General features: G+C 42.3%; 1 long non-coding RNA gene across 1 annotated transcript; it reads right to left on the bottom strand.

The window, feature by feature from the left end:
* Positions 1–21,291: 21,291 nt before the first annotated feature.
* Positions 21,292–21,849, bottom strand: LOC141632184 (uncharacterized). The gene is made up of 3 exons (XR_012537768.1): positions 21,770–21,849; positions 21,509–21,669; positions 21,292–21,417 (listed from the first exon to the last, which is right to left on the bottom strand). It is a non-coding gene; the product is annotated as an uncharacterized LOC141632184 (long non-coding RNA).
* Positions 21,850–25,389: the final 3,540 nt, after the last annotated feature.

Below are 25,389 nucleotides of genomic sequence, written 5' to 3'. Positions count from 1 at the left end.
CAGCTTTTTCTTTATGCAGCTGATCACCACTTTATTACTGGATTCTGCCTGACCGTTGGCTTTTGGATATCCTGGTGTGGATGTTACCAGATTGATGTTCCATTGAGCACGTAAGGTCTTTCTTTTTCCCACAAATTGTGTGCCATTGTCGCATACTATTTCGGAGGGGATGCCATATCTACATATGATGTTATGTTTGATGAATGCTATGACATCCTTCTCCTTGACTTGCCTGTATGATTCAGCTTCTATCCACTTGGAAAAGTAATCAGTCATTGCTAACATGAAAACTTTCTGTCCGGGTGCTTGAGGTAGTTTTCCTACTATATCCATCCCCCATTTCATAAATGGCCAGGGTGCGGATATGGAGTGTAGTTCCTCAGATGGCTGATGGATATATGGTCCGTGGATCTGACAGGCTTTGCATTTAGAGCTAAAATCCAGGCAGTCGGCTCTCAAGGTGGGCCAATAATATCCTGTTCTGAGTATCTTGCTCGCCAGGCTTCTTCCACCTTTGTGATTTCCACAGTATCCTTCATGGATTTCTGATAATATCTGCTCGCTTCCCCGTGGTTCCGGGCATCCGAGGTATGGTCCGGCCTGCGATTTCTTAAAAAGCACGTTGTCAATAATAGTATATGAAGCAGCTTTTATTTTCAGTGCTCTGGCATCTTGCTTATTTAAGGGAAGGATTCCCTGTTGTAGCCAGTCATAGTAAGGTTTCGTCCAAGAATTAGCAATGTAGATTGGGAAACTTTCATCTTGTTTATTTATTGCGGGTTCTAATAAATGCACAATGGGTATTTTGTCAAAATCAAGGGGACTAAAGTTGGACCCTAGGCCGGCTAAGGCATCGGCCTGGGTATTTAAGTCCCTGGAAATTTGGTCAATATTAAAGTTTTTAAATTTTGATTTTAGCATTTGAACAACATCTAGATAAAGCATCATTTTGGGGTCTTTTGCAGTATATATACCATTTACCTGGTTGGAGATGAGAAGGGAATCAGTGCGTACCTTTAAATTTTGCACACCAAGATCAATACATACCTTTAATCCGCTATCGTGGCTTCATATTCTGCCTCATTGTTGGTGGCCTCAAATGCACAGCTTATAGCCTGTACTATCTTATCCCCCTGTGGTGATTTTAGTACTACTCCTAGGCCTGTGCCCCTTGTGTTGGCTGCTCCATCGACAAATAGGGTCCATTCTAGGTCTGTTTGGTCGCTGGTTAGTTTATTTACTTCTTTTATTAGGTCAGGTTCTAGGGTCGGACTAAAATCAGCCACAAAATCTGCTAGTGCTTGTGACTTAATTGCTGTCCTTGGTTCAAACGTTATATTGTATGTGCTTAGCTGGATGACCATTTGCACATTCGTCCGGACAATTACGGTCTCCTAAGTACAGACTTAATAGGAAGATTTGTTCTAACTATTATAGGGTGACTTTCAAAATATGGTCTTAATTTTGTGCAACTCATTATTAAAGCTAAAACATATTTTTCTAGTAGGCCATACCGATCTCCGTATCCAGAGACTTTTACTTACGTAATAGACAGTGTCTTGTTGTCCGTCTCGCTTCTTTGACCAGGATCGCACCGACAAAGATTTCTGTGGACTCGATGTATCTTGTCGGGGTTCATCTTTGACTGGTTTTGCCAGCAAGGGTGGAGAGGATAGGTATATTTTCGGTCTTCAAAGGCGGCTGATGATCGGGGGTCCATTGAAAGTCCTTGTTCTTCCTTAGCAGTTATAAAATGATTTGCATCTTTCGATGATCTTGAAATGAATCTATTCAGTAATGCTATTCTTCCATCGACTTTTGTATGTCTTTGACTGTCTTTGGTGGTTCTAGTTCCAGGATAGTTTTGATCTGCTCAGGGCTGGCTTCTATTCCTCTTTTTGTCACCATGTAGCCCAAGAATTTGCCTGCTGAGACTCCGAAGTGGCATTTTTGTGGGTTGAGCTTCATATTGAATTTTTCCAATATTTGAAAGGCTACTTCCAGGTCTTTGACGTGGTCTTCTGCCTTTTTTGATTTGACTACCATGTCATCTATATAGACTTCCATGGTATCTCCTATCTGATCCTTGAACATCATGTTGACTAGCCTTTGGTAGGTTGCACCTGCATTTTTCAATCCAAAGGGCATAGCAGTATAACAGTATATACCTCTTTCGGTGATGAAAGCTGTGCTTTCCTGGTCTGCTGGATGCATTTTTATCTGATTAAATCCGCTGGAGGCATCCATGAATGTCAACATTTCGTGGCCTGCAGTGGCATCTACCATTGCATCGATGTGTGGCAGGGGAAATGGATCTTTTGGGCAGGCTTTGTTCAAGTCGGTGTAGTCTACACAGACTCTCCATTTGCCGTTTTTCTTCTGGACGACTACTACGTTTGCAAGCCGGTCGGGGTACATTACTTCCCTGATCATTCCCATGTCTAGTAGCTTGTCAACCTCTTGGTTGATGATTTCATTCCTCTCTGCAGCCGAATTTTCTTCTCTTTTCTTTGTACGGGCTTAAAGGATTTGTCAATATTCAAACATGAGTAATAACATCAGCATCTATACCAGTCATATCAAAATGTGACCAAGCAAAGCAAGACATTTTAGTTTTAAGAAAGCTGACCAGATTTGGTCCGATTGAGTCGGTGCATCGACCCTACAAGTACTTTCCCGTCGGGAATTGCAGGTCTAATATGACTTCTCCCGTTTCCATCTCGTGTTTTGTGCTATGTATTCTTCCCTGACAGGTGACTTTAATTGCTATGCAAGGGACTTACCTGACTTTGAGGGTTTCAAAGCCCGAGTGTAACATTCCTGAGCGATCCTTTGTTCTCCTCTGATGGTGGTTATCCCCATTCTGTTGGAATTTTCACGCATTGATGGTATGTTGATGGGATTGCCTTGACATTGTGGATCCATGGTCTGCCCAGGATTACATTATACGAGGATAAGCAATCCATTACTCCAAATCTCTCATATGAAGCCACGCCCTCCACATAGGTAGGCAAGCTGATTTCTCCCAAGGTGTTTTTTGTTTCCCCACTGAATCCAACCAGGACGCTGAATTTCTTTATGATCTTGCCTTCGTCTATCTTCATAGCTTTAAGGACGTCAAGCATCACCAGGTTGATTGAGCTTCCTCCGTCTATCAGGATTCTTGATACTTTGGTTTGTGCCGATTTGCATTGTGATTACCAGTCGTCATGGTGTAGACCTGATATTCCTTGCAGATCCGAGTCATCAAAGGTAATAGCAGGCAATGACTCGGGCCTGGAAGGAGGTTGAAGTCTGGATTCCCTGGATATTCTCTTGGTCACAGAGTGGTCGGACCACGATTTCGATCCTCCATTTATGAATTTGACTTCATAGATGGGAGGAGGAGGAGGAGGATCTCTGCTGCTTCCTGGGTCTCTCTTATTTTGTCCTTCATCTTTATTTTTTGGCTGCTGGATTATATCTTTTAAGTAGCCTTTCTTTAGAAGATATGCCACTTGTTTCCTGAGCTGAATGCATTCTTCTGTGGTGTGTCCGATGTCCTGATGGAAGTCACACCATCTTGTTGGATCTTTCCTGGGGTTGTCGGATTTCTTTGGCCATCTGACTGTATCTCCCAAGTTTTCCAGGCGTTTGATTAATCCTGCAGTATTAATAGAGAAGTTATATTCAGGAATAGTTGGGAGGCTAGAGAGGTTACCTTTATGTTCTTGTGCCATATTGACTTCAGATCGTTCAGGCCTGGAATAGGGTGCTGATCTGGGATTGCCTCCTTTCTGGTAGGAGCTTTTCCTGTTAGTATGTCCATAGCCCTGCTTTCCTCCGGATGAGTTCGTCCTGAAGTTGAGGTCTTCTTCTAATCTGACATGTTCTAAGGCGATGGATTGAACAGTGGCAAAGGTTGGACACGCTTTCTTGGTCGATCCGCATAAATGTCACCACAGGACTCCTTGCACGAATGCTTCTCTGCTTTGTCTCTTCATCGCATCCGGGAATGGCCACCTTTTCTTTGACAAATCGGCCAGGAATTCCTTGAGAGATTCCTCGGGAAGTTGCTTTATCCTGAACAGGTTGCTGGGTCTCTTGGCCATATCTCTGCTACTCGCGAATTGTTGATTGAAGGCATTGATCAATTCTGCAAAATTCTTGATACTCCCATTTGGGAGATTGATGAACCATTGTAATCTTTGCTCCGGTTAGGGTTGTACCAAAGCCTTTGCACATGCGAGACTTGCCTGAGTTCACCGGGTATTGAGGCGACCAACATTTTTTGTTTGAATATGGCAACATGATTTTGCGAATCAGAGGTTCCATCATAAGTTCTCATGGATGGGACAATAAATTTCTTGGGTAGATCAATCTTTGCAATTTCATCTGCAAAGGGTGAATCCGCAAAGTCATCAATTTCTACTTCACCACAGTGGTCCGTACTCCGGTATATTTTCTATTTTGTTGTGGAGTTTTTGGATTTCCTGAAGCATAGCCATCATTATTGCGGCTTCAGTTTTGTTTGTCTCATCATTGGGAATGGTTGGAGTGCCGGATAATGTATCCTTCTCCGGGGTTCCAAAATTAGAGAAGTCTATGTTTTTGATGATGGATGAGAATGGGGTTCCTGGTTCGAATCTGGTCTTGGAGCCCGAAGCCCGATTTTCCAATTTCTTCTTCAGGCTAGACTCGATTCCTTCACCTATTGATTTACTGCTTCACTGAGCTTTCTCTTGGATTGTTTCCAATTCCTTGATTTTGGCCAGAGCAGCTAATTGTTGTTCAAATGGTGAGTTCCACCATTTTTGTGTGTGAATATTAAATGAAAGATAATAAGGAGAATTTTATTGGTTGAAGAACTAGATGCCCCACGGTGGGCGCCAATTGTTTTAGCAGGATTTTCCTGAAAGGATCCGGCTTGGTTATATAGTGATCAGGGTATCTAGTTCTATAAGATTAGAATGGTATGAACAAATAACAAAAAAAGAAATAAGTATAAGGAATAACGTTTTTATTGTATTAATAAGCTGGGCACAATATTGTGCGTATATTTGTATGTTCAAGAGTGAAAAAAGATAAAGTATAGATCAATTAATTAATCACCCCCTTTACAATTGTTAAATTCTACTATTTATAGTCCTACAAATGATCTCCCCAACGTTACAATGAGTAACGTTATAATGAGCAACTTCCTCCCTAATTGTAGGAGTCATTGCTTAATAATAGGGCATGATTCCTATTAGCTCGCTTGACCCGTTCTCAACTCAACCAATCCTTAGCTTTTTCTCTTCTTTCCGTCCAGATTCATAGATTAAATAGTTTTAGGTTTGGACTTGGTCTTCCTTGAGAATAGGGCACGGTTATTTGGCTTATACAATCGTATTTCTTGTCCATCTTCTTAATCCAGCCTGTTTTTAGTAATCCGCCAAGCTATGATATACTGACTAAAAGGTTTCTCTTCCAGGATTTAGTAGTCTTCTTGCCATAATATTCTTCAGCAGCTAGATAGTAGTTAGTCTTGTCCGGTCTTCGTCTCAATCAATCAGCTTTGTTGAGTCGGGCCAGGTTATGGTCAGACCAGGCTAAACTGGGCCTAACACAAGCAATCCTGAATTTTAAGCTTAATGGTACTTATCCACCAGATATGGACAAGAGGGGACAACGTGCTATACGCCTACTCGCTTCCCAATACATTCTCATGCAAGGGGAATTATACAAAAGAACACCTCTTGGTGTAGTCCTACGTTGCCTTGATCATTCACAGGCACGAAAGGTGATGGAAGAAGTCCACGACGGAGAATGCGGTCCTCACATGAGTGGGCCCATGATGGCAAAGAAAATCACACGTTTGGGATATTATTGGACCACAATGGAATCCGATTGCATCAAATACGTAAGGCATTGCCACAATTGCCAAATCTTCGGGAATGTACAACATGTCCCTCCTTCATTGCTCTATACAATGACATCTCCTTGGCCATTTTCTGCATGGGGAATTGACATAATCGGGAAGATAACCCCGGCCGGAACAGGAGGTCACTGTTTCATTCTAGTAGCAATTGACTATTTCACCAAATGGGTAGAAGCGGCTTCCTACACTAGTCTCACAGCTAAAAATGTGGCAAAGTTCATACAAAACAACATCATCTGTCGATATGGTTGTCCACATGAGATCATTAGTGATAATGGATCACATATCCAAGCCGAGACTGAGCAATTGCTAGCCAAGTACAAGATTAGGCATCACCACTCTTCGCCCTTCAGACCACAGACTAACGGCGCGGTGGAGGCGGCAAACAAGAATGTTGTCACGATTCTCAAGAAAATGATTGACAACTATAGAGATTGGCCAAGCAAGATACCCTTCGCCTTGTGGGGATATCGTACATCTGTTAGGACGCCCACTGGGGCTACTCCTTTCTATTTGACCTACGGCATGGAAGCTGTACAACCAGTCGAGCTAGAAATACCATCCTTGCGCATCTTACTCGAAAGTCAAATCCCGGAAGCCGATTGGAAGAAGGACAGATATGAAGAACTCATCCTCCTGGATGAACGTAGGCTACGCGCCTTGCATAATGTCCAAACATATCAAGCACGTATCAAACGAGCTTTCAACAAAACGGTTAGGCCAAGAAACATCAAAGAAGGAGACCTAGTGCTTAAATCAGTTAGAGCTCTTTTACCTGTTGACCCACGGGGAAAATTTAAACCTAATTGGGCCGGACCCTTCCTAGTCAAATCCATACTTCCAGGGGGTGCGGTTAGAATCACTGACCTAGACGGGAATGAGTTTTCAAACCCAACAAACCTTGACCAACTAAAACGGTACTATGCCTAGAATAGGAACAAAAACGCGCCTCGCGTAACCCCACGTGTCGCTCTTGTGGCACTAAATAAACGGCCCCTGGCCAAGCTGAAATAGGAAAATGTCACTATGCTCTTGCATTTTGGTAAATTTATCAAATAAACTAAATTCGCACCTTCAGAGTAAGCAAAAAGCTCATGCTTCTTTTCTAAGTTCATTACAAGCTCTTGCTTAGAACAATTATTCTTTTACATTTACTCGAACTACGCGCAAGGGTTTGATTTCATTTCTTTAAGTGAATACGTAGGCAATCCTTCACAGGATTCAACCCATTATATCTAAAATGTAAATAGAAGGACATTTGCATTGCATTTGAAATTCGACAAGAATAATAAATATAAAATCACAAACGGTTTCATAGCCATTTAACCTTTTTTATTTCATTCATTCTTATAATAATAGTACGCTACATAATAAAAATAGAATAGGCTAGGATTCTAAAAATCCCACCTTTTTATTACAACAATAATAAATAATAATCAAATAATAATAAAGAGACTCGGGCTATTCCTCCATCTTCCCCTTGCCCTTGTCATTCTTGTCACATTTCTTGTCACGACCTCGAGCGGGACGCTCTTGCGCCACTTCAGACCTAATCATCAACGGTCTTTCTCGAGGCCTACACTTTCCATTCCTGCCAATCACCATTTCCGCGACAGGAGTAGTCTTTGGTTTCTTCGAAGGATGAACAACTTGAAACCCGGCTTCTTCTTCTCCCTCTGTCAGATGCTTCTCTTTCTCTTTCTCTACCTCGCGCATCTTGTAGTCAACAGGCTCGCGCTTCCTCAATTTCTCGCGCTCTTCCGGAGTAGTAGCCTTTCTCCATCGCAGATAAGAATCCGACACCCATAAAGCATTGGTGGAGAAATTCAAGAACCACATGTTTCTTTGAGCCCATTTGATGGCCCACTCCCTTCGGCTCTCTGTAGTAAGCGCCATAGCAGTCTGCGGGACGGTATCAAGCTTCGGGATTGTCTGTTTTAGCCCAACTTGTCTCATCAGCCTTTCCGGGAAGATGCACACCATAAAATCCAAGCCAGAATGCGCACGGACCTAGTGGGATCCAAAGAAGACACTCCAGTGACAGATTTGAGGTGCCACCACGGTACGACCCACCTAATCAAGGGACCATCGTCGCTCTTCAGCTTGTTCTTCCAGTAATCACAAACCCGAGTGAAGTCCACCATGTACAACCTCGTCCTCATCGCGATTGAGCGGGCATGATAAGAAAGCACATGAACTGGGGGCTCGATCAATCGGAGCCGTTCCATAAGCCAAACCTACCAAAGGCGGGTATTAGACATCAAAAAAAAGAGAAAAAAAAAAGACGAAAAAAAAAAAGAAAAAGACGAAAAAAAAAAGACGAAAAAAAAAACAAAAAAAAAAAAAAGAAAAGAAAAAATAAAGATGTCTTTTACCTGTAGAATGACGGGACTTCCCAAGTACGGCAGATCGTGGTTGGATTTCCTATTATCCAAGCCCAAAATAATCTCTCCTAAGCATAAGCAAGCTGGGCTCCTGCGCAGCTCCATCTGCTCAACAAGCCTCAGAAGACGGGGATTCCCTCTCAAGTCTTCATCAACATGCCCTTGGAAGACATACACATGCAACAAGCAAAAGCCAAATGCCCTCCGCCTAGCAACATGAGAAACGGTGGGGTCGGCCCTGTTGATGAATCGATCTATGAAGTCCAACATTCTCACGCCCTTTGAGGTAACTAGACGGTCCACCTCAAGCCTAGTCAATCCAAGCAAGTCTCTAAATTTGCTCTTGTACCCTTGCGAAGTAGAAGGAATGGCAGGTAAGTGTTCGGGATCCCACCCACCAATAGCGGCAATTTCTTCAGGAAATGGGCATATACCACCTCCAGGGAACGCAAAAACATGATAATTCGGGTCCCAATAGTCAAGGCAAGCATCCAAGAACGGTTTCACAACCTTGATGAGTTTTAAACTCAACAAAGACCCAAAATTATAAGAGCCCATGTCATATTTCTTCATGTTCGAAAATTCGTTGGTCCATTCCTTCAAACGAATCTCCAAAGTATTCATGATGAGAAAATTATTTTGAGAATTTTATGTAATTAGACGAAGAAGAGACGGAAGATTTGTGTGAATAAAAGCTCCATCGACGTTTCTATTTATACTAATTTCTGTTTCCAAAAATTCGTTGGTCCATTCCTACGGGTTATTATTTTGGTAAATACGTGAAGATTACCATGTTTCAGGTTTCCTAATTTCGCGAGCACGTATTTCGAGGCGACATCAACATTTTCGCCATTTTACCACACTTGCACATTTTCATTTTAGGAAATAATTTTCATTTTTCATTTTAGGAAATAATTTTCATTTTCATTTTAGGAAATAGTTTTCGTTTTCATTCATTTTAATTTTACATTTCTCATTTATTTCATTTATTTTAAAAAATAATTTGCAATTTACCAAATTTCAACATGTATATATTAATTTTAATTCCTTAACTTCGTTTCCGCATTTCTAACTTATAGATTTCTGTTTTTTTCTTTTTTTTAGGGGGTAACCCTCCCTACCGTCCGGTCATTTCTGGCAAATTTTTGCATTTTTGCATTTTTTTTTTGCATTCTTCTGAGTCACTTGTTTTGCGCAAATTAAGGCTATATGTATATATACAAATGTATGTTTTGCGTGATTTCTATGTAAATTTCGGCAGCATGACGGCGTAAACCGTCATCTACCAAACCTGTTCAAAACTAACCTGCAGATACAAGCAACGCAACCCAGCAGCAAAGGCACTCAGGCCATCTTATATACACCAAACAAAGGGAAATGTGCAACAAACTGGGGGGGCTCGAGCCCCAAACAAAGTCCAAAAATGTCCAAAAAATCAAATGTCCAAATGTACGACTGTGCAAAAACAAACAAAAAACTACACAAAACTACTGCTGGTCGCCCTCCAGCTCTGCAACCCTTGCCGCAAGAACGGCATTCTCGGCGTCTCGAACCTCGAGCTCCCTCAGCAAGCGAGCTGTCTCCTCCCGAGACTGGGTCAACTCTCGCTCCAACTCGCGGTCACCCTGTAAACAACAACAAATGGCTCGTGTCAATCAATTACAAGAAAAGTTGGAAAATCAAAAATTCAAAAATGAAATAGGCACAAGGTTCATACCTGACGGCCTCGACCGCCGACAAGTGCCTCGACGGCAGTAGCTCGCAGCCGGTTGGCCACCCTCCACAACGCCACGAACCGAGACGGCGCAACCTGCATTTTCAAAAAGAAATTCTCAAACAATTGAACAAACTCAATCAAATGTGTTCTTACACAGAAGTTATGTAAATTAGAGGCTCACCCTCCGAATCAGATGCTGCCAGTCGTCCAGGCCAGCATCCGTCACAGCTACGTCAAAGTCACGCAGCTCGGAGATCGTCGTCCTCCCGGTCGCGTCAGTGTACTCGAGGCTCTCGGGGTACTCTGGGGGCTCGATGCCCGCCGCCTCGACCTCCTGAAAAGTCAAATGGTTCTCATTAATCGGTGATCTTTCATCATAATTCTCAAAAGGAAATCAAGTAAAGAAGAAGAGTGAAGATGCTCACCACTACCGGCCAGTACGCCAACCTCCCGTAGAGGAACGCCGAGTAGTCCTCACCAGGAAGAAGGAGGGCGTCACCACTGACACCAGCCAAGTCCGCCTCCCTCTCTGCCTCAGAAGGCTCCCTAAACATCGTCCTGGGAGGATCGACGGGAACCGTCAACACGTCCCGCGAGCACTGACGAGCCAAGCGCTCGCCTAAGTACCACACAGGACCCATCGACGTCCTCAACAGCAGGCGGCTCGGGCTCCTAGGCCGAAGGACCTCAGCCACGAAAGGAGGCACTCCAGCGTACTCCGCCCAAGGTCTGGGCACCCACTGTGACAAGATAAGCAAGGATCATTCATATGATCAATTAAAAACAAATATAAGAAGCACGAGTAAATATAAGTGAGATGCTCACGCTGTCCAGCTGAAGAGCATTCACGTCCCGCCGGTAGACGTTGTGGGAAGAACGCTTGCTCTTCGTTCCGCACATCACCCAATCCCTCACCACGGGATAGGCCCTCTCCAGCGGCTCTGTCCTCCTGGGCGCGAGGCTCGGGAAGTAGGAGTACACCCACGCCTGTAAAGCAGAATAATCAATGATGATCTTTCGTGATTTGATAAAGAGAAGAATTAACTTTGGTCTAAAGGAAGGTTCATACCTCTAGCAGTAGTCCAGGCCCGACAGCACCAGGAGAAGTCCCCTTCTCCATCAACTCCGGGCGAACCATGGCCCTCATGAAGCGGATGAGGACCGCAAAACCAGCAGTGACCCAGTCCCAATGCCCTAAGGAACTCAGGACAGAAAGGAAGGGAAGAAGCTTCGTCGACAGCCTCTCGCCCTTGTCTCCGAGGTAAATCGAAGACAGAAACCACCAGAGCCACAAACGAGCCCTCTGCTCAGCTGTGCAGGGAGAAGGAGCCGTCTCCCTCCCGTCAATCGTCACCAGCGCCGGGGTCTTTCCCGCAAACTAGCCTCGAACGTAGGAGCTGGGTATCAAACCCGGCACTGTGACAGCCTTCGGCGGCAAGTTCCAGCCGATCAACCTCCTCGCCTCGATCGAGTCCACCCTCATGGCAGTCTCCGGCCACTCCACCTCCTTAGTCCCGCACGGCAGACCAGAAATCATGCCGTAGTCCTCCAGAGTGACTCCCACCTCACCGAAAGGCATGTGAAACGTGGAAGTCGTATCCCAGAATCGGTCCAAGAAAGCGCGGACCAGGCTAAGGTTAGCCCGCAGCTTCCTCTTTGCGATATCTCTCCAGACCTGCACCAAAGGACCGAACGCTCCACGCTCGATCATGGCCCGCTCCTCTGCCGACAGCCGCTCGTAGTGCTCCATCGCTGTCGTGTAGCCCGAGAACGACCTGATGTTCCCGGCCTCCTATTGTGATTTGAAACAAAAGCTATCTTTAGTTTTGAATGAAAATCGAAAGAGATTTGAACAAATAGATGAAAGAGGATGAGTAATGAGTAGTGAATTCTTATTTACCAAGCTCTTCACCGTCCTGTAGGACAGGTGACTCTCTGCGGCCCACAGCAGGTGCCTGCTCTCCCAAGTCTCAGCCCACGCAGGAGCTCCTCTCAGCTGACGACCTCCTCGTCCAACGTTGGCCCGTCTCGGAGCCTCCTCCTCCTCAACAACCTCCTCCTCATGGATCTCATCCCCAGCAGCCATCACCGCGGCGGTGAAGGCCTGCTCCAAAGCCTCCTCGACAGTAGCAACGTCTATCTCCATGGGAGCTCTCCCAGAAGTAGAAGCCTCATCACCTACAACATTAAAGCAAATTTAGGCCGCGTCACGTGACGACAAACCTTGGTTAAAGGATTTTCGAGCCTTCGGAAGCCCCAAAATCGTTATTTCTCGCCATCCTTGGCCACATTCTTACCAACCCGATCACTCATGTGTTATATTGGGTCAAGTCAAGCTTAATGTGAAGCCTAGTTCCGGGTTCGAGTCGAAATTTCGGCAGCATTTCGTTATAACAGCGATTATGCCCTAGAAAAGTGTCCTGAAAAAGCTGTCACAAACCAAAATTCCGATATGGTAGAAAGTTTACCCATCATTCAAGGATCCCAAATATCAAGTTTCATCGCAAATGGGCAATCCTAAGGCTATTTTCGAGGCAATTTACGGTTTAGCTGTGAAACCGTCTCAAATTTCACTCAAAGGCTCAAAACTCAACGAAAATTCGAGACAAACACATGGTTATGTTCCTAATATTACCTATTATCCATTTCTAATGTCAATTTGGCAAGGCAAATGCATTTGGGGGAAAACCCCCAAATTTTCGATCAAATGGGTCATAAACCCTAATTTTTTCGGCTCAAAATTGAGTAAATATAGACGATTAATGCAAGAATGAGGCACATACCTCGATTAGTCATAATTAATGCAAGCTTTTGGATCAAACCTTGGCGGAAATGGTGAAGATTTGAGAGAGAAATAAGTGATTTATGTTTCGAAATAATAATGAACATAAACCTCTGATTTTCGCGTTTTACGCAGAAAAAACCATTTTGGGGAATAGACGCAGCAGGTGTTGCGCCTCTTCCAAGGGACGCAGCTCTTGCTGCGCCTTTTCCTTGTGTTCCCTCCATACGGATTTTCAAAAATTCGTTATGAATTCGTTATTTGTGGGCCCATCTTTGGTGCGCCTCTTCCCCGATGCTATTTTATTCTTTTGGTCCGTTTGGCGATTTTCTTTCGTTCCGGCCCGCATTTTCTCAGCCAGCAGCAGACTGTTGCATATTATTTGTTTCTTTCGAGACCTTTGCTTGTCGCAACGAGCATTTATTCCTTTACAAGAATTCGATATGCCTTCATTATGTCTCCAGCGAGAGTAAGCGGATGCACTTTCCCTCTCATGACAAGAAGAATAATTCCCAATTATGTCTCCAGCGAGAGTAAGCGGACGTACTGTCCCTCTCAAGACATGAGGATTGACATCTACCTAAGAAGATTTCCCCTCAGCAGTTCCCGCCTGTGTCCTGCTATTCGCAATTATTTCTCGAAGACTACCCAAGCAGTTTCCTTCTCAGCAGTTCCCGCCTGTGTCCTGCTACTCACAATATTTCGTGTTCCCCCGCGGAGTTCGACAAAGGTGTCGTCCTCCAGAAGTTCCCAAACCGATAGAGTTCCTATACCCAAGCTTTAGTTACCCTTAAGTTGAACTTATATTTGGCCTCCTTCCCGCCGATGCTTTCCTTTAGGGCCCCACACCCTAGCACAATCCTTATATATCATTTAGGTCCTAGCCTTAGCTCCTACGCACCTCCGGAAGCATCTCGAGAAAGAAGTCTCAGGTATGGTCTCTTCTTATGGCTGGCGAGCTTCCTTACGTAGTCTAATGGACTTTAAACGACCCTCCCCGATAGTCGACAGACTCTAAAATGTTCCCGACGACAGGTCCTTGGCTCAGACCCCTTGAGCCGTCTCGCGTCGCCATAGTCGTCAGGTTGTAATCTTCGATTGACCTGATGGCTATACTTTGACTTTCGCCTTGTCCAAGCCTCAGTCAAAGTGGGGGCTCTGTAGATACCTCATTTCTGCACCTCTCGCAAACCACCCGGTGATGATTGGGCCGCATGTTTGCTACGCGGAACGATTTGTGACAATTCGTAAGATTATCGTCAAGTGATCGCTCATATATTAATGTCTACCTCTTGGTTGTCATCTACGTGCCGATACGGTCGTTTTGGCAGTAATTAGAGTACATTTGGAGTCCGGGCCTAAAACCGTCTTCATTTTCTGATAACCGTTAAATCCCGAGTCAGAATGTTCTGGAATGTTCCGGATATTTCTATTCCATATTTCATAATTTTCATCTTTTGGTAAACAATTTCCCGTAATATTCACATAATATATTAAGGAAAACCAAATTATTTCCGTCCTACCATAACTTAAACAAGGAAATCTTTCTTCCGCAGGAGGAAACCACTTGGGAACAGACGCAGGAGATGCTGCGCCTCTTCCAAGAGACGCAGTGGCTGCTGCGCCTCTTCCCAGGGCCTTTTCTGCGTATTTCCCGTATCTTTTTAATATCTTTCCGAGATTCACTTCCAAAGAGTCTCCGAAACCCTAATTCCTTCACGTGATTAGTATAAATAGGAGCCTTCGCTCCTCATATGTCTCACGCGAGTGTCCGCCCTTCTCTTCTCCCTTTGCATTCTAGACTTTGTTCTTACTTTTTGGCGTCTACGTGCTTGAACTTTCGACCACGTAAGCTCGGATCCTTCTGAGTACCAGCCTCCCCGTTTGCATGACCGACCAATTTGACCAACTCCACGTCAATCAACTTAATTAATTAATCGTTTTCCTCTTACGAGGGCACTTTCTTTGCATTCGCGTCGAGCATCACTAATCGATATCTTAGTCCTTCTCGTTTCGTCAAACATGTAAGTCTGAGGGTGTAAATCTCTCTTTATTTACTGTATTTTAATTATTGTATCACAATTGTAAGGTTTATGTCGAAAATACCTCATTAAAACCGATTTCTAAAACCGTCTTTAAAACCTCTTTTTACGGATTTCCAGAAGACTGACAGTCGAGAAAGGATGCAGCAACTGCTGCGCCTCTTCGAAGGAGTGCAGTTCCTGCTGCGCCTCTTCGTGAGGCTGCCGCAGTTCCTGCTTCCTTTCTTCTTCGTTCGTCCTCTGTTATTCGTCAAGTTTCTTGTTTTTGTTTCGTTTGTTTGTTAATTCCTCGTCATAATAGCATATAATTCACATGTATATTATTCATCATTCATTAATATGTTTTATTCATCGTTAATCCGACTTAAATCCCAAATAATCCAATATTCGCGGGTTTTCGTCATTAAATTCAATTCCGGGTTGTAGAGATTCAATTCCTCAATATTGAGTTTCTGGAATTCGTCTTTGACATAGTTTCCATCTGTCTTTTGTCTATTTATCGCATATTCGTCATTAATCCATCATATTTAACTTAATCAATTGATTTGTTTCACTTGTTAATACTTTTCACTCCTGTAATTAATCCATCATAATTCCGTCTCATCCATGTTTATTGCTTTCATGACCCATTCATATGCTAAATAACCTGCTAATAACGTTCATCCGAGTAAATAATTTAATCGATCTTTAAAATCACCAATTAGCATTAACGGCTTGCAATTACGGCTTCACGCCTGGCCGAGCCCAAGGAATGACGCAATGCGCGGCGTCTGCGCTTCTTCAAAGGACGCAGCTCTGCTACTTTGTTCTGGGCCGAGTTCGTCCCTGAACTCCGTTTTTTGCCTTCACTTAGTTATTTAATTACGTATTAATTGACTATTATTCGTATTATCACCTTCTGTTTTATTCGTTAATTTTATTCTTTTGTTCCTTTTTCCCAAATTATCCGTTTTAAAGGTATTTTCGACATAAATCGCCTAATCCGTTGTAATTATTGTAATTTTCATTATTGTAATTTATAATTATTGTATTTCTTTTATTGTTTGAATGTTTTCACATGTAATTGAACTTAAATCCTACTTCGACCCAATTGTATGCTAATTAATTGTTCACCGACTTAGCCTAATTCTCACATGCTAGGATTAAAACTTGGATGTTGCATTGCATGCATACAACCGACGATATATCGAGTACGAATAACTTCCCTAATCATTAGTAGAGGCCGCTATCGAGGCGGGCGGGATTAGGTGTTCGATCAAAAGAGCTTCCTAATACGTACCCTCACCCCTTACTCCAGATATCTGTGAACACCCGTGTTCATTGGCATCCACGAGAGTCATTCTAGACATAGAATGCTAAGGGTAACGATTGCTTAGTGTTCATGTCTTTACTTTGTGTCTAGACATGGCACGAGGTATTCGAACGGTTCCAATTTCTCATAAAAATTGGTGGCGACTCCAACAAAAATGCAAACGCTTGTTTCTCTTTTCCTCCCAAGCGCCCCCGTGGGCCCCCCGCTGTCCACACATATGTGTAACTCTGCTTTCAGAATAACATTAGAAATTCAATTTTTCACTGAACTGCAGTTATTTGTAGTATAACTCTGATTACATTTTGAATAACTTTAGCTTTCAGAATGTATAACTCTTGTTGCCATATGTATAACTCTACTTTCAGAATAACATTAGAAGTTATTCATTTTTTCACTGAACTGCAGTTATTTGTAGTATAACTCTGATTACATTTTGAATAACTTTAGCTTTCAAAATGTATAACTCTTGTTGCCATATGTATAACTCTACCTTGATAATGTTTAACTCTTATTATTATATGTATAAGACTACTAACGGCATAATTTAATTTGATTACAGGGACACTGGCTACACGTTGCAGCTGTATGATGTTTGAAAGGATGGGATATCTGTGCCGACATATAGTATGGATTTTGTCGGCTAACGGGAAGAAGACAATTCCAGATGATTACGTTTCTACAAGATGGAGAAAAGATGCATTGCAATTCAGATTATCAGAATGTGATGGTGAACAAACGGATTCAAATAGTAGCGCTGATGGAAAAGAAGTTGCGATGGTGAAGTTGTGGTCAGAAGTTCATGAAACCATTGGTTTACTTCGTGGCACGAGTGTGACTGAAGTTGTGAACTTAAGCTCCTTAATTAGAGAGTTCAAGGAGAAACTTTTACCGTACAAGAAAGATTTAACTAAGCAGCAGGAATTCGAGCAAATCCTTGGTTGCCCCGCCAGTGACGAGGTAACAATACTTCCACCAAAACAATCGAAAAACAAAGGCAGCGGTAAAAGAATGGTGTCCGCTAAGGCAAAAGCCATTGCCTTGGCTTGTAAGCCAAAGCGCATGTGTAATAACTGTAAACAAATGGCACACCACGATAAACGGAACTGCCCTAACCCATTCTCTGAGCATCCACCGTCTTCACCAAAGATCGAAGGAGAAGAAGAAGAAGAAGAAGAAGAAGAAGAAGAAGAAGAAGAAGAAGAAGAAGAAGAAGAAGAAGAAGAAGAAGAAGAAGAAGAAGAAGAAGACGAAGACGAAGAAGAAGAATAGAGAAACTTAACATGTTGTAGTAGTAGGCAGTAGAAAAATACCTCCGTCTCAACAAATTATTTACAATCTTTTTTTCTTTAAAAGGTAAAAAATCTGGTGAGACGGAAGGGGTATTTAGTAGCTAGCTTTTGTCTATTTTGAAGGGGGATTGCACCTTCTAGATTGTATAACTTCAGTAATATGAGTGTGAAATTTCAAGCTAATGTTGTATAACTCTTTTACACAATTTTGATGACTTCTGTTCATGGCAAAAAATCCAATATTTAAAAGTTTGATAAAGAACGAATTATAATTTCAGTAGGTTTAAGTAAAACTCTTACCCATATATGGATAACTGTACTTCACAGAGTGTATAACTCTTGTACACAATTTGTATAACTCTTGTTATTTTTTGTAAAACTCATAACTGTCTAATAAAATTTGCCTTTTACATAACTGCAGTCATGTGTTGTATAACTCTTGTACACAATTTGTATAACTCTTGATATTTTTTGTATAACTCATAGCTGTCTAATAAATTTTGCCTTTTTTTCATAACTGCAGTCATGTGTTGTATAACTCCTATACATAATTTGTATAACTTTACTTCACAGAGTATATAACTCTAATTCTTATCTGTAAAACTTGGATTTTAATTATGACTGACCAAGATGATATAGTAACAATCTATTCCAAAAAGTTGTCTAAGTTGTTAAGGAGTTTCTTGACAACATACTAGAGTTGCAAAAAAAGAGAATACAAAATCAAAGGAAATACATTCTATTTTTTCCCAGGTTTTTTATCTGCTCTCCGCGCTGCTTTTTGTCTGGCTTCTACTTGCTTCAGGATCTGGTCTTTCTCGCCAATGAAACCGTTGGCCTTGGTCAGAACTCCTTCCCCGATGATGTTCATGTCAGCTAGGACAAGCGTAGCTGCCAGCTGGATTACCAAATATCGACGGTTCACCTTCCTCTTAAGATCAACGTGACCAAAACTATCACCCTCGTACATTAACATGTGCATCATGGTGAACAAGCCAGACTCGGTGTCGTTAATCGTTTGCTTATGCCAAGCAAACTGGATCTGACAAAACTGGAACTCCGGTAGGTTTTTCCCTCTATCCTTGTCCTCGTCCCTAGACTCCAGATAGTCGCTCACGAGGCTCGCCTGGCACAAAGTCAGAAACGTCATAAAGTGAAATTGTATAGCGGTGACAACACTTTTGAGTTAAACGTAATTACAATTTAATTCCACTTACAATTACGTGACACGCTTTGCATATCTCCGACTGGCCCGGACTTGAGTAGTACTTATTGTCAAGAAGATCAATCGTCCTAGAATTAAAGTTGATACACGCACATGCATAATGGGCTTCAATCTTAATGGGTACGAAGATTAAATCAGCCTTCAAGCTGAAATCTTTGCCACTGTCGATTCTGAAGACGTCCCACATATTGTACAACCTTTCGGTGTCCGGTGTTTGTTGGACAGGGTTTCGTACAAGGCTCAAGATTATTTCCTGTTCAAGTAGAAGTATATGTGTGAGGATACCAGAGGAGTTATAGGGGTTGTGCATTGGAGTTGCACAGTAACTCTTATAGCATATTGAAGTATGCCTAAGTTCATACTGGCTGTTAATAACTTCTCAAAACAAAATGTGTAACTCCATAGAGGGTATGTATAACTTTAGTCTTATTTTCCACTGTGAAAGTTTTAAATATCATACCCTCAAAGTACAACTCTAAAGAGGGTATGTGAAACTCTTATAGCATATTAAAGGATTGATTACGACCATACCATATGACGGATACCGAAGAAAGACGAACGAAAAATCGCGCAATCCTCTGCCTCCAAACGATTAAGCAACAAGGACCAACACTCAATCACTGAATCATCCATTGGCGTCTCAGGGAGCATGGACAACATTTGCAACCTATTAATTGTTGCGTGCCGGTCATAACTCACAAGTGGTTCACTGTAGTTCAGACAACAGGTGTTAATCAGGCTATAACGTATACTAAATGGGAAGGTAACTGCTATTAAAATGACTGCATAACTTCACTGATGAAACGTATAACTGCAGATTAGGAATGTGTGACTCCATTAACGATATGTATAACTTCAGTGATGAAACATATAACTCCAGGTATTACTCTAGGTATAACTCCAGGCCTCTAATGTATAACTCCAAAGTATATATTGTACAACTCTGAGCATATACTGTAAAACTCTAGGCAAATAATGTAGAATTCCAGTATGGAAATGTCTCTATATTGATAAAACTTAATATGATAAAACATTAGGATTTTAGACAGCTTACCCATTTGGAAATTTGTAGTCATCAAGGAAAACGTAATCAGCCACTTGTTTGCGATACACCGGGATATCCCTAAATAATGCCTTGTTCAACTTCAAAGATCTTGGCGACCACCGTTTGTAAGGTCGGCGTCCGTTCCCCGCAATATGTGGTGCAACCAAGGCCATCGCCCTTACCCCGAGAGCGGCTATTAACACCGAGAGGGCCCGACTAGACGGCGTCCGGCCCCGAGGGCTACTTTGGAAGGTGGAGTCGATAGCTTGAACGACTTTAGAGCAAGGGCGTTTAGCGAACTGTTCTCTCCGGCAATTCCAAAGACCTCTCTTCCTTCCACTTGTGTTGCTTGCCTAACCTCTCGTTTATCACGCAGCTCCTCCATTTCACGGTCTTTAAGCTCCTTAAAAGTTGTTACCCTAGATAACACAGCTTCCCTGTCCACGTTAATGTCACTGAGGACAAGGGTGGCAGCAATTTCCGCTCACATGAGGTCATTGCTGTCCTTTGTCCCTATGGTACAGTCGAATGGCTCTCCACGGTGCAAAGAACATATGAACCATGACGTAAAGACCACGTCATTGATGATACCCTGATCCCTGCCAGTTTAATTTAATGTTGACAAAAGGAAACCCTTCAAATTTCTTCCCTTTGTCGAGCCCTTTGTAGGCCATATACTTTCCCATTGTGTCAGCCTGGCAGAAGTTAGGCAAGGCGTTTAAAAGGGGAAGACCAATTAACAAAACAATGGAGCTGATAATTAATCTAGTCACCAGTTTTATAAGACTTACAGTAATACGCGCAATCCCTCCGTACGGTAATTTCAGAAGATCGTCCTCGTAAGAACGATTATCAAGGTACTCGATCTGCTCAGAGAGGAAATTTATGCAAATGCAAGAGTAATGATCTTGATCGCCAGTGCTTACCGGGACGAAAACCAACAAACATGCACCAAAAGTCTAAGAGTTATAAAACATAATTAGCAGATTAAAGGCATACATATTGTGCATAATTGGAATTATACATTCTATGGTTAGAGTTATACATTATATGTCTAGAGTTGTACATTCAATTTCTAGAGTTATACAGTATATTCTTGCAGTTGTACATTTTGTGCAGTAAGCAGATGCCTAGAGTTATACAGTATATGCTTACAGTTGTACATTATGTGCAGTGAGTTATACATTCTATGGTTAAAGTTATACATTCTATGCCTAGAGTTATGGAGTGAAGTTAGCCACTCATCAAAACTCTAAGCATATACTGTATAACTCTAGGCAAATAATGTATAACTTCAGCCCTAAAATGTATAACTCTAGTCATTCTGAAAGCTAAAGTTATATAATGTATAACTCTAGCCATAAAATATATAACTCTAGCCATAGAATGTATAACTCTAGCCATAAAATGTATAACTGTAAGCATATACAGTATAGTGTATAACTCCAGGTATTACTCTAGGTATAACTCCAGGCCTCTAATGTATAACTCAAAAGCATATATTGTACAACTCTAAGCATATACTATAAAACTCTAGGCAAATAATGTATAATTCCAGTATGGAAATGTCTCTATATTGATATCTGAGCTCACCATATCAGAGTCCAGTTGGAATGGACTAGAACACGACTCTTGCCACATGTCCCACGAGGCACAAAAGCCTTCAGAATGATCAACAACCAAGTTTTTTTTCCTGCCTTGCCAAATTGCAATTGCTAGGTCCTATAAAAATGATAGACGGGGGTTGGCAGCTTGTATCACAAGTTACGTACAGTTTGTCACAAAATAACTTGCGGAGTTCGAGCACACTTACAGCGTGACCTAGGCCAAAGAAACAGCGCGAACTTGCAACAGCTGCGGTGTTCGCGTGCGTAAGCTGATTGAGTAGTACAGACCAGCAGTCGGTGACATTGGCCATAATCTGAGACCCGGATATCAACGTCTGGAGAACAATAATATGTGACCAATTGTTCCCTACAAAGGATTAGCAAAATGAGACACGCAGCAAGGGTAAAGATTCATGGCCTGTTTCACTGTCGTATTGAAATATAGGTAAAACTTATCTTTTACTTACTCTTTATTATGGACGTGGAATTGATCAAAGACATAATCCATTACATCCTTCCTCACCCTGAACACCGTCCTGAAACGTTCCTTGTTAAATCGCAAAGAATCGTGAGCATACGTGTCTTTGGTCGGGTTCGGTGCCCCGCAATCCTGAGAACAACCTAGGTTCTCAGGTACAATGTCCATACACGGAAGGGGGCAGTTGAATGCAGTAAGAAAGGATGGTGGATCATGTCACATCGCGGCACATAAATAGGGGGTGGGGCTGGTGCAACCGGCTCAACCCTAGCACCAGCGATTTCAACTACCACACCTTCTTTGGCCGCACCAATCGTTCGCTCCTCAACCCCGGCAAATGCCTCATTCACATCTGCCGTGCTCATGAAAGTCAGAGGGATTTGATTTCCACTCAATTCCGTTGAAGGATCCTCCGGGGTGACCTCCGCACCCTCGACAACATCTACGTTTTCACCCCCGTTGTTGGAATGTTGTTCAACATTCTCAATTACATCCTTTTGAACAGTGGCCTGAATGAAAAATAATAAAATTAAACACCATGCTTTTGTATCAAAAAATTTACAGGTATAACTCTAAAAGTGATACAAAGAGGTCACAGAGTTACAGACCCAATGAATTACAGTTATACATAGAAGGGCAAGAGTTATACACATGTGTGAAGTATTAAAAATATGCTATCAGAGTTATACATATTTGAGTTAGAGTTATACACATATGGTTAAGAGTTGTACCAAACGGCCGTTGCAGTTGCACAGAATGAAAGATAAAGTTATACAAATAGGCACTACAGTTACAAGGCCTCATCATAAGTTTCAACAAAGTTATACTTTATCAACTTAGAGTTATACACGACCAATTAAAAAAAACGAATGTATAAAAAGTATTTAGCGCAAATTAACAAACTTACCTCGCCACCAGGACCACTCCCGTACGCTGGAAGTCCACATAAAGCTTCCTTGATTTCAGCAGTAGAAAACATACACTCCATCAATTCTTGTGTCTCCATTGGCAATGATGGGACCGTAGATTTTTCCATCTCCTTATCTGACGGTTGATTGTCTGACAATCTTTCAACATTTTCTTTCAATCCCTCCCCATGAACTTGCTCATGCACCTCATCACCTACCCCGGGCCGAGTTTCAGCATCCTCTGACCGTCCGTCAACTTGGTCTACAATGTCTGATAATCTTTTATGGTCAATGTCTGACAATCTTTTAACATTTTCAACATTTTCTTTCAATCCCTCCGCATGAACGTGCTCATGCACCTCATAACCTACCCCGGGTCGAGCTTCAGCGTCCTCTGACCGTCCGTAAGCTTGGTCAATTTCCTCCTCGGTGTAATTCGCCTCCAACAACAGCTCTCTGACAGTTTGGACGGGGGTGCACACAACTTGATCCTCTAACCCTGGGCTAGCATCTGACAACGGATTAGAAACTACTGTATCACCTCCCACTTCCTCCATAATCTTTGACCATGAAACTGCAACTGATTTCGTTGGCGCGTCGGCCTTGTCCGACTCTCCGCGCGGCTCAGCATGAGGGTTACCACCCCTGCCACCCCCATCATTGGCGAGACTATACAGAACTTCACTTATTTGACGCGTAGATGCATCGATTCCGTCATATTTTTTGGGGGACTCACTAACTACCTCTCCAAATGCAGGAGCGTGACCAACAAAAACCTTCACCTTTCTACAACTGCTTACCTTCAATGACGTACTTTTGAATCTTTTCACCCTCAAAGAATTCTTGAGGGCCCGACTAGGATTTAGGCCCGTCGATCACTAGTTACTGACTTTGATCCTTGCGGTTGCATCTGCGTACCATGAATAGAACACAATAGCGTTCCTTTGCATCTGTAGATAAAGCTCGTGAGTACGCTGCACTGAATAAGTACAATAAGTTAGTTATATTATAATAGATGGGTACGTTCAAATTTGAAAACAGAATCAATCTGCAAAAATATATAATAGTTTGAACTTACATCGACAAATTTCTAGCTTTCAATTCCTGGTCATCCTCGACACTGTTTGGTAGTTCTATCTGAATGAACTTCTTCTTAGAAGTTGAGCGGGAGAGAGGGGGTGGGGGCCTGATAGCAACAAAGAGTTTGGGTTCACGCGGGTCGCTGAGGCTGATACTGTCCAAACTCCTTCTATAAGAGGGATCTTGAAGGCACCTCGGATACCTGGTCTTAGACAAAGTTAAAGTACCCAATCCCCCTTGAGCCACCTCAAATTTTACCCTATCTACAAGCGAAGTTTCATCCCAATGCTTAATCAAAGGTAGATCGTGGGGGCACGGCCTACCCTTGTAATCATATCGCTGAAAGTAGCTTATCATGAGGAAGGGGATACAGCCACCCAACATCGTTACCCCCTTTTTACAGTATGTCCCCGCTTTCACCATTATTTCCAAAATATAAGAGCACCAGTCAAAATGCGGAATGGCTTTAGGATCTTCTACAGTCCTTAACAGCTTCAAATCTATCCCGTTGTTTGGGGTGGGTGCGAGGAATAAAGACATACAGAACAAAACAAATAGCCGACAAAAATGATCGTCTGCCTCCTCGTACTCCATAAGTTGCTTGTGAACTTTCCCTAAACTTATTGAACTATTTGCATTGCCCACCCCGTAAGCTTGCCGCCATTTGTCCTTCAGCTCCTTATTCTCGGGATCGTTGGACCCCTTCTGCGAACCAGTAGGCACCAACGGGAGACGGTTGGGTCCAAAAGGTATCAAGACAGCTTGATCATGCACGTCATGCTTACCGATCATAAACTCCTTCTTCCGAGAAGCCCCGAACACATATGAACCATCGAGAAGGACTCCAAGAATAGGCGAACGTGTGCAAGTGGGAAGTTGCTAATCTTAAGCTCCAAAAGGCCACCAAACCCAATTTTCTTAACAAATGGACACCGATCCTCATTAAGCTTTTCAATGAGAGAGACAAGCCTTTGAGGTCGACACAAAACCGTGATTTCATGCACCCTCTTAACCCTTGGCTTGGCCTCAACTATCTGGGGAAAAACAAGGACAACACAAAAAATTAGACATACTGTAGTTGCAATTAGAGATATTTGCAACAAAGAAATGGACATACTGTGAATTAAAGTTATACAATAGATAGTCGAGTTATACAAAATATAAGTAAAGTTATACATTCGATAGTAGAGTTAATCGAGAAAATATCAAGAGTTATACATTCGACAAAGAGGTTATTCAAAATGTAATCGAGTTATGCAACAAATGACAACAGATTATAAAAAAGTCAAACTTTGAACCTGGGAATCGGTCCCTTCTCGATTTGGTACATCATCCATCTCAGAGTGACAAACAAATAGGGATTCAGATTATGTATAACCAAAATTTTGTTAAATCAAATTTCTATAAAATCCAAAATTCTTTTCACCATTCAAAAGAAGAGATAATCGGAGAGTTATACGAATAACAAGAGAGTTATACATATAATAACAAAAGTTAGGCAATCTGAAACTAAAGTTATATAATGTGTAACTCTAGCCATGAATGTATAACTCTATTATTAAAATGTATAACTTCAAGTATATACTTTGTATAACTCTAGGCATATACTTTGTATAACTCT

Source organism: Silene latifolia, chromosome 2, assembly GCF_048544455.1.
Source record: "Silene latifolia isolate original U9 population chromosome 2, ASM4854445v1, whole genome shotgun sequence".
NCBI classification, from domain to species: Eukaryota; Viridiplantae; Streptophyta; class Magnoliopsida; order Caryophyllales; family Caryophyllaceae; genus Silene; species Silene latifolia.
The sequence above is the reverse complement of the archived record's forward strand: the minus strand, read 5'-3'. Positions and strand labels throughout refer to the sequence as shown.